Source organism: Thamnophis elegans, chromosome 2 (genome assembly GCF_009769535.1).
Source record: "Thamnophis elegans isolate rThaEle1 chromosome 2, rThaEle1.pri, whole genome shotgun sequence".
Classification (NCBI taxonomy): Eukaryota; Metazoa; Chordata; class Lepidosauria; order Squamata; family Colubridae; genus Thamnophis; species Thamnophis elegans.
Window position 1 is genome coordinate 75,822,038 of NC_045542.1, and position 8,391 is coordinate 75,830,428.

At 37.5% G+C, this 8,391-nt stretch overlaps 1 long non-coding RNA gene across 1 annotated transcript; it reads left to right on the top strand.

Moving 5' to 3' along the window:
• The first annotated feature begins 313 nt into the window (after positions 1-313).
• Positions 314-5,557, top strand: LOC116503564. Its single transcript, XR_004254720.1, has 2 exons — positions 314-2,606; positions 4,723-5,557. It is a non-coding gene; the product is annotated as an uncharacterized LOC116503564 (long non-coding RNA).
• The last annotated feature ends 2,834 nt before the right edge of the window (positions 5,558-8,391 follow it).

The window sequence follows — 8,391 nt, forward strand, 5'->3', positions numbered from 1 at the left end:
TGTGCGTTTGATTTGTAAATTTGTCTAATCCGGGGATGTACAATGGTGTTGCAGATTTAAAGTGTCTTCCTGTGGTATTGTTAAGGATTAGAGATAAGCAGTAGCACCTAAAAATAATTACCAACAAAATAATAATATAATGGTTTTTAATTGCCAGTTGTCACAGAAAGATTTAAAGTAAGTATATTTGGAGAAAGTGTGTGTGTATAGACTACTTGGAGGGGTTTCATGCTTATATCAATGGTTCAATTCAGCCGGTTCTATCCGGTTCGGGCAAAGTGATGGTGGTGGGAAGCTCCACCCACCCGTCTTCACATCCCGTTTTTGATGCTCTGCACGTGCTGACATTTGTGAATTGGTAGTGAAGGTAAGTTGATTTCACCCCTGACTTAAATGTTCACTAAAATCTCGGTGATGATTGCTTATATTGCAGGATTGTAAAAGGCTTTAGGAAAAGGTGGTGTCTCTATGTCAAACTCACGTCACAGTGGCGTCACGTGATGAATTGGTACTTTTTTCCCCTTTGCAAAATGGTGTGGGTGTGGCCAATCTGTGACGCTTCCGCCCACAGGCCAGGAGTTTGACAACCCTGTTCCAGATATTCTTTGAAGACCTGTGTTGCTATGTTGTTTGTTTTGCCAGTTTGTACAGATAATTATAGAACATAGTTTATTCTGCTTTCAAAAAATAAGAAACATCTTATTAAAACAATTAGTTTAAATCTGTATGAAACATTTTATGCAAAAATTGATAGACTTCATAGTTAGCTAAATACCTACTTTTAAATTAATTGGTTATTTTAGTTGTAGCTAATTTGCATTCCAGCATCACTGGCATTTTCAAACTTAGAGCAAATAGTGTTGCTGGATTTTAGAAAAAAAGCTGAGATAATTTCTTAAAAAGAGCATTGACTGTGATTATGTGCCTTTCTTTTTACATTAATAGGCTTCTGATTTGCCTGGAAACATACATTCACCATATTTAGTTTTGTTGATGGTATAGGAAAGCTTGCTCAATACCCTTTATTGGGTTTCAATATCTACATGAATGTATTAGATTCCCCCCTCTATATTCCATTAGATGGTATCTGTATTTTCTCTGGAAGATTAGGGATCTCTCTGAAAAAATTCGGAGAAAAAAGGAAGTCCTGGAACTCAAAGCTTTATTCTTGAAGTTCACTCCTTCCATATATTTTATTTGGGTGCAATTGACAAATTCAGTCTTGAGTGGTAGTGCATGTTGGCATTATACAGGTTAATAGAAAGCAAGCAGTCCCCTAGTTAAGAACTAGTTCAGTTGCTAATTATCTTTAACTCAAATTTGAATGTAAGTTGGAACTCATAGTTCATAGACAGATGGCATATTACTAAAAATGGCCAATGGTGTTATTAAGCTGACTTACTGCTGAAGCCACACAGTGCTTTTAGGAACCACTGAAAACCATTTGTAAATTAAAAACATACTTTCAGCAGTTCCTAAAAGGATTGCACAGCCTCAGTGGTTAAACTTTTAGTTACAGGCAGCCCATTTGTATTTAAGGGTTGTCCTTAAATTGGATGTTCTTACCCGGGGAACTGCCTGTATACTGAAGTCTGGTCTCCAAAGCAGCTGCTGCTAATGGCTAATCTGCATCTTATAAAATAAACATAGATTCCTGTATTTTAGAAGATAGAGTCAAGGGATGGAGTGTGGTATGTTTTCTAACAAAGAAACACACCTTTTATATAGGAAGAGGATGCTAAGAAGTCAGGCCTATTAGCAAAATATTTGTGTTGACAGTGATTCTCTAGCCCTGTCCAGAGATGTTATACAAACATAAATCCCTTTGAAATAAGAAGATGCTTTTTCACTGAGCTATATCACTTTCTCGGAACTAACAGGTCCCAGATTGGATAAAGTCCCAATAAATTGGATAATTTATTACTCTTCATGGTTGCTATTATAGCATAGAGATTTATGTGCCAATTCTAACATAACCATCCTTAAGAAAGCTGTTTCCTGAAAATTCCAAGAGAGGCCTTTACAAGTTCTAAAATGCTTCTCTGGCTAATTATCCAACATCTTTACATTGATAAGTGATTCCAAGATTAAAACACCATACAAACAGCTAAATGAATAAAAAGAACTAAGCACACTTCTCAAACTGAGTTTCTCTATGCAATTACCAGGAGTTGAGCACTTTACTAATATGATAACTAGGCAGGAAATTGTCTCCTTCCAGGAAAGACATTTGGGCAGAGCAATTGAGATCAGGTACTGCTTTTGACAAAATCTTTCTGTTCCAGACAATTTAGGACTTTCAAAATGAATCCATATAGGATGAGATATAATTGCTGCAAAGCTCTAACTCAAATCTATTACCTGATTCAATTTGTAAGTAAGCATAATACATTGTTTTGCTGCAATAAGTTGTTCTGGAATCCTTTTTTGGGTCCCATATTGCCAATCTTTAAAAATGTGTTTTTCCTTTAATGTTACCTACTAGGCTAGACTTTGGACCTTGCTTGTACATGTGAAATCCAAGTAACAGTGTCTCCCAGGTTTCATGCAGTTTATCAAGTCATCCTATATGCCAAGAATTGACTAGGATCTTCTATACGCAATGGGTATATTCTTCTGTCTCTTCACCTAAGTAGAAAAAAAACCCTATAGATTTATAAAAATGGACATTATATGAGGAGAATCATGTTAGTAACAAAACAATGAATCAAGTGGTACCTTTTCAGACAAAAATCAAAGGTGCAAGCATTCTTGAATTAAACCTCATCCTATGTTTCTGACAAAGTTGTGGCTCAAAAGCATATGCCTTTTAAGAAATGTTTTCTAATGTCCTTGTATTGTTTCATACAGGTATTGGTATGGTTAGTATTTATCAGAAAACCTATATCACTAGCAAGGGATATTTGACTGTAGGACCATAGATTGTGCTCTTCCATGTATAGTAATCATGAATTATTAGTAGGGATTTCCCCCTCTCTGCATTCCAGGAAATTTAAGTTTAATTCTCATGAGAATTACAGGTAAAACTTGAAAAATTAGAATATCGTGCAAAAGTTCATTTATTTCAGTAATGCAACTTAAAAGATGAAACTAATATATGAGATAGACTCAGTACATGCAAAGCAAGATAGTTCAAGCTGTGATGTGTCATAATTGTGGTGATTATGGCTTACAGCTCATGAAAACCCCAAATCCACAATCTCAGAAAATTAGAATATTCTAGGCTCAAAGTATCCCACTCTAATCAGCTAATTAAGCCATAACACTTGCAAAGGGTTCCTGAGCCTTTAATGGTCTCTCAGTCTGGTTCAGTAGGAATCACAATCATGGGAAAGACTGCTGACCTGACAGTTGTGTAGAAAACCATCATTGACACCCTCCATAAAGAGGGAAAGCCTGAAAAGGTAATTGCAAAAGAAGTTGGATGTTCCCAAAGTGCTGTATCAAAGCACATTAATAGAAAGTTATGTGGAAAGGAAACGTGAAAGGAAAAGATGCACAAGCAGCAGGGATGACGGCAGCCTGGAGAGGAATGTTAGGAAAAGGCCATTCAAAAGTGTTGGGGACTTTCACAATGAGTGAACTGAGGCTGGAGTTAGTGCATAGAGCCACCATACACAGACGAATCCTGGACATGGGCTTCAAATGTCATATTCCTCTTGTCAAGCCGCTCCTGAACAACAAACGTCAGAAGCGTCTTACCTGGTCTAAAGAAAAACAGACCTGGTCTGTTGCTCAGTGGTCCAAAGTCCTCTTTTCTGATGAGAGCAACTTTTGCATCTCATTTGGAAACCAAGGACCCAGAGTATGAAGAATGGAGAGGCACGCACTGCAAGATGCTAGAAGTCCAGTGTGAAGTTTCCACAGTCTTGATTTGGGGAGCTATGTCAACTGCTGGTGTTGGTCCACTGTGCTTCATTAAGTCCAGGGTCAACGTAGCCGTCTACCAGGAGATTTTGGAGCACTTCATGCTTCCTTCTGCAGACTAGCTTTATGGGAATGCTGACTTCATTTTCCATCAGGTCTTGGCACCTGCCCACACTGCCAAAGGCACTAAAACCTGGTTTAATGACCATGGGATTACTGTGCTTGATTGGGCAGCAAACTTGCCTGACCTGAACCCCATAGAGAATCTATGGGGCATTGCCAAGAGAAAGATGAGAGACTGAACAATACAGAAGAGCTGAAGGCTGCTATTGAAGCATCCTGGTCTTCCATAACCTCAGCAGTGCCACAGGCGGATAGCTTCCATGCCACGCCGCATTGAGGCAGTAATTGCTGCAAAAGGGGCCCAAACTAAGTACTGAGTACATATGCATGCTTATACTTTTCAGAAGTCCGATATTGTTCTATGTACAATCCTTGTTTTATTGATTGCATATAATATTCTAATTTTCTGAGATTTTGGATTTGGGGTTTTCATGAGCTGTAAGCCATAATCATCACAATTATGACAAATCATGGCTTGAACTATCTTGCTTTGCATGTAATGAGTCTATCTCATATATTAGTTTCACCTTTTAAGTTGCATTACTGAAATAAATGAACTTTTGCACGATATTCTAATTTTTGAGTTTCACCTGTATAAGCACACCAGTTGTAGACCATAAGTTCCTAATTCCAATGTGGCTTTAGCTGTGAACTATATGTAGCCACCATATCAAACCTATAAGGGTGACCTTATAAAATTTCACTCCCAACTTTGATATCTTTTTTCCACAGATTTCCTGAACAGAATTTAACAGTGATCATGCTTCTGAGACTCCTTGAGATGTTCCTAAAATTCTGCAAAAGTTCTTAAGTTGAAGATAATGCTCTGAGTGACTCCTTTCTCATCTAGGTACCAGATATGAGGAGCTGCAAAGCGTGCTTCTGTACTATGGAATTCCTGCCTTCACTTAATAAACAACCCAGAATTTAAAATAAACAGCATTCTATTACTTTCTCCTAAATTATGGTTAGATTTAGCATTTTATTAGGTCTCAGCAGCAAAAGGTGAAGTGTGGCTATGCATTTTTAAAGTCACATGAACAAGCTTATATTTCAAAGCCGAGATGAAGATGCCTACTCTTGCTGGCCTCCTTCCATCATTCTTTTTAAAGAAGTTAAGGGGGGAGGGAACATATCTGTTACCAAGTAAATGACAGGAAATCTGCATTAGCTGGCTCCAGAATATACTGCCCATTAAATCTTTAATGGGAGAATGGGATTCAGCAGCTGGCCAGCTTATAAAAAATGGAGCTCAGTATCCCTTTCTCAAGGTTGCCTAGAAACTAGTCAACAGAGTAATGAATAACTTGGGGAGCAAGGAGATGATGTCAAACTCTTCCTGCTGTCAGTGCTCAGTTGTTTCACTTCATGCATTCATCCCAATAGCTTTGAGAAGTGGGAAGAGAATGGGTTCAGTAAACCCAGGCGCTTTCAGAGTTAAACTGAGTGCCTCTGCAATAAGCCCTATACTGTAATTTCATATCAAGATTCTTGATATGAACTAGAAATGTTGAATTCAGACAACTCATGCACTAGAAATGGTGTATTCAGACAAAGTCCAGTTTACCCAAGAAATAATCCTTACTTTGCAGTATGTCAACATGTCAATATTAATTTCCTTTTCTGTTATTCCCTAAAATATTTGTTACTCTATTGCTCCATTACACTAGTTGGGCTACTGGAAATCTCCAGAAAATGGAAAGAAGCTCTTCCATGTGTGAGAGTCATGCTGATATGTCTTTGGCATTGCCCTAGCGTATCCCTCAATGTCATGAAAGTCCTAATAGTCTTCAAAACTGAGCTACCTCTGCAAATTAAACAGCTCAATCTCTACTCATGAGAAAACTCTTTTGTAGAGCAACCATTACCTTGTATGGAACTCCTGTTCTGAACCCCAGGATGCTTGTCTTCAATCTAGCAATTGTACCCTGTTTCCCCGAAAATAAGACCTTCCCAGATAATAAGTCCAATAGAACTTTTGAGTAGATGTGCTAAAATAAGCTCCCCCCCAAAAAATAAGTCCTCCCCCAAAACATTGTGATATAGCAGCAGCCATGAGGTGACCATGCTCACCGCCTCCTGCACCTCGAAAATAAGACCTCCCTGAAAATAAGGCCAAGTGCTTATTTTGGGGGTCAAAAGAAAATAAGACCCTGTCTTATTTTCAGGGAAACATGGTAGTGTTCTGGGATGTTTCTGGCTTTGAGTGATGTCTTAGCCACTCCCCCCCTATAAACAGTCTGCTTCCTCCCCATCTTTTTTTTTTTTTTTTTGGCTGTAATTTTTATTTTGTTTGGTTGTAGTAAACAGCAAATGTGATCAAGGTAGAGAACCAACTGCCAGCTGGTAATTTGTGTGTGTGTGTGTGTGTGTGTATTTGTATTTTCCCCCATTGACCCACCAAAGGAAATGTTAACAGCTCAATGGAGGTTCATTCAGATACTCATCTGGTTGTGCAAAAGGAGTGTAACTAATTGAATACAAACTTTTTCTGCTGGTTGTCCTCTTCCATCTTGGCTTTAGATCTTCATTTTTTGTAGTTTAGCCTTTTTCCTCTTCCACAATTTTTTTGTTTTCATATATAACTTCCTTATCAAACCAACACTCAAGTTGTGCTGAATACCCACTCAATATACATAAGCATTCCACATTATTAATGTGGACATGAGACTTAAAAAAGAAGGGCCCTGTCTTGTAATTTATTAGGCAGCAGGAATTCTGCAAGTTTAGAAATGGTCACTTTTACCCCTAGAGAAAATCAGAGAAACAGTAATACACCCCAAAAGTAAACAGTCATGCATTTCATTATACTAGTATACTGTATATTTATCATACACTACATCATAGCTGTTTTGGTGGTGTAGTGTAGGTGTTGTCCTGGAAACCATGAGACTGAGTTCTAGTCCCACCTTAGGCATCAAAGTCAGCTAAGTGACTTTGGACCAGTCCCTCACTCTCAGCCCAACTCCCCTCAGGTTGGTGGTTATGGGGAAAACAGGAGGAACAAGGAGTATCAAGTATGTTTGCTGCTTTGAGTTACAGGTAGTCCTCAACTTACAACCACATTTATTTATTTATTAAATTTATTTATTATTAAATACATTTGAGCCCAAAATTTATGTTGCTAGGTGAGAAATTTGTTAAGTTTTGCCCCATTGTACGGCTTCTTGCCACATTTGTTAAGTGAATCACTGCAGTTGTTTAATTAGTAACATGGTTAAATGAATCTGGTTTCCCCATTGACTTTGCTTGTCAGAAGGTTGCAAAAGAGGATCACGTGACCCTGGGAAACTGCAACCGTATCAAATGCGAGTCAATTGTCAAGCATCCAAATGTAAACCACATGACCATGGGGATGCTGCACCAGTCATAAGTATGAGAAACGGTTGTAACTTACTTTTTTCAGTATCATAACTTTGAATAATAACTAAGTGGACTGTTGTAAGTCAAGGACTACCTTTATTTATAAAGTAATAAAGTTGGGATAAAAATCAAATTAAAAAAGTAACCGCTTCTGTTAAAAAAAGAAAAACTAGTCCAGTTTTCCCTAACATAACAATATGGGCTGTTGTAGTCCTAATGAAATCAAATAGCACTAAGTTGAAGGCTAATTATAGTTTATCCTGCAGCAATAAAAAAATATCTATGTGTATCTGATATAAATGTCTTACTAGGAAATCTTTACGCACTCAAAAAAAAAACCCTCAAAAATCCTAAAAGGATAGAATGATTTTTCCTTCCCCATTTTGTATTATTACTTTGTTTCCTAATACAGCTGTTCTCTCTCCATCCCCTGCTGAGCCTTAAGTGCAAGCCCCAACCTTCCCAATATCTTGAATCTCTGTTGCAGAGGACTGTCATTTACACAGTAGGCTAAAAGTGGGTTAGACAATTCGTGGCTTCACATATTGTGGGGAGTCAGCCATTGTCTTTGCATGTTATGTGAACTAGGTTGCTCATTTTATGGTTACTTAGCTATAGCATATTCTGCTAACACAGCAATTGAAATTCCAATGTCTAAATTTTTTTTACTGTGGAAGCAGTTTCAGTATATCTGAATATTTTAGATGTGATGAAAAGTGTAAAAAGAAAAATGTTCTAGGAATTGCATCTTACTATCTGTTGCTGGCAAAGGAGATGGAACTGTAGCCTGCATGGATGAAATAATTTTGAAAATATACTATGGTATATAATTTCATGAATATAAGCAGTCATTTCTTTTTATATTACATCTAGTGAGTAGTAATCCATTTCTTTTTATATTACATCTAGTGAGTAGTAATCCAGAAACATGTGGGGCATGTCATAAACCCGAATTTAAAGCTCTCCTTCTAAAGAAAGGAAATGTTTCAGTTGCTGTATTCACTATTTTTCAAGGTGCTGCTTTTAATAATTGAAAGA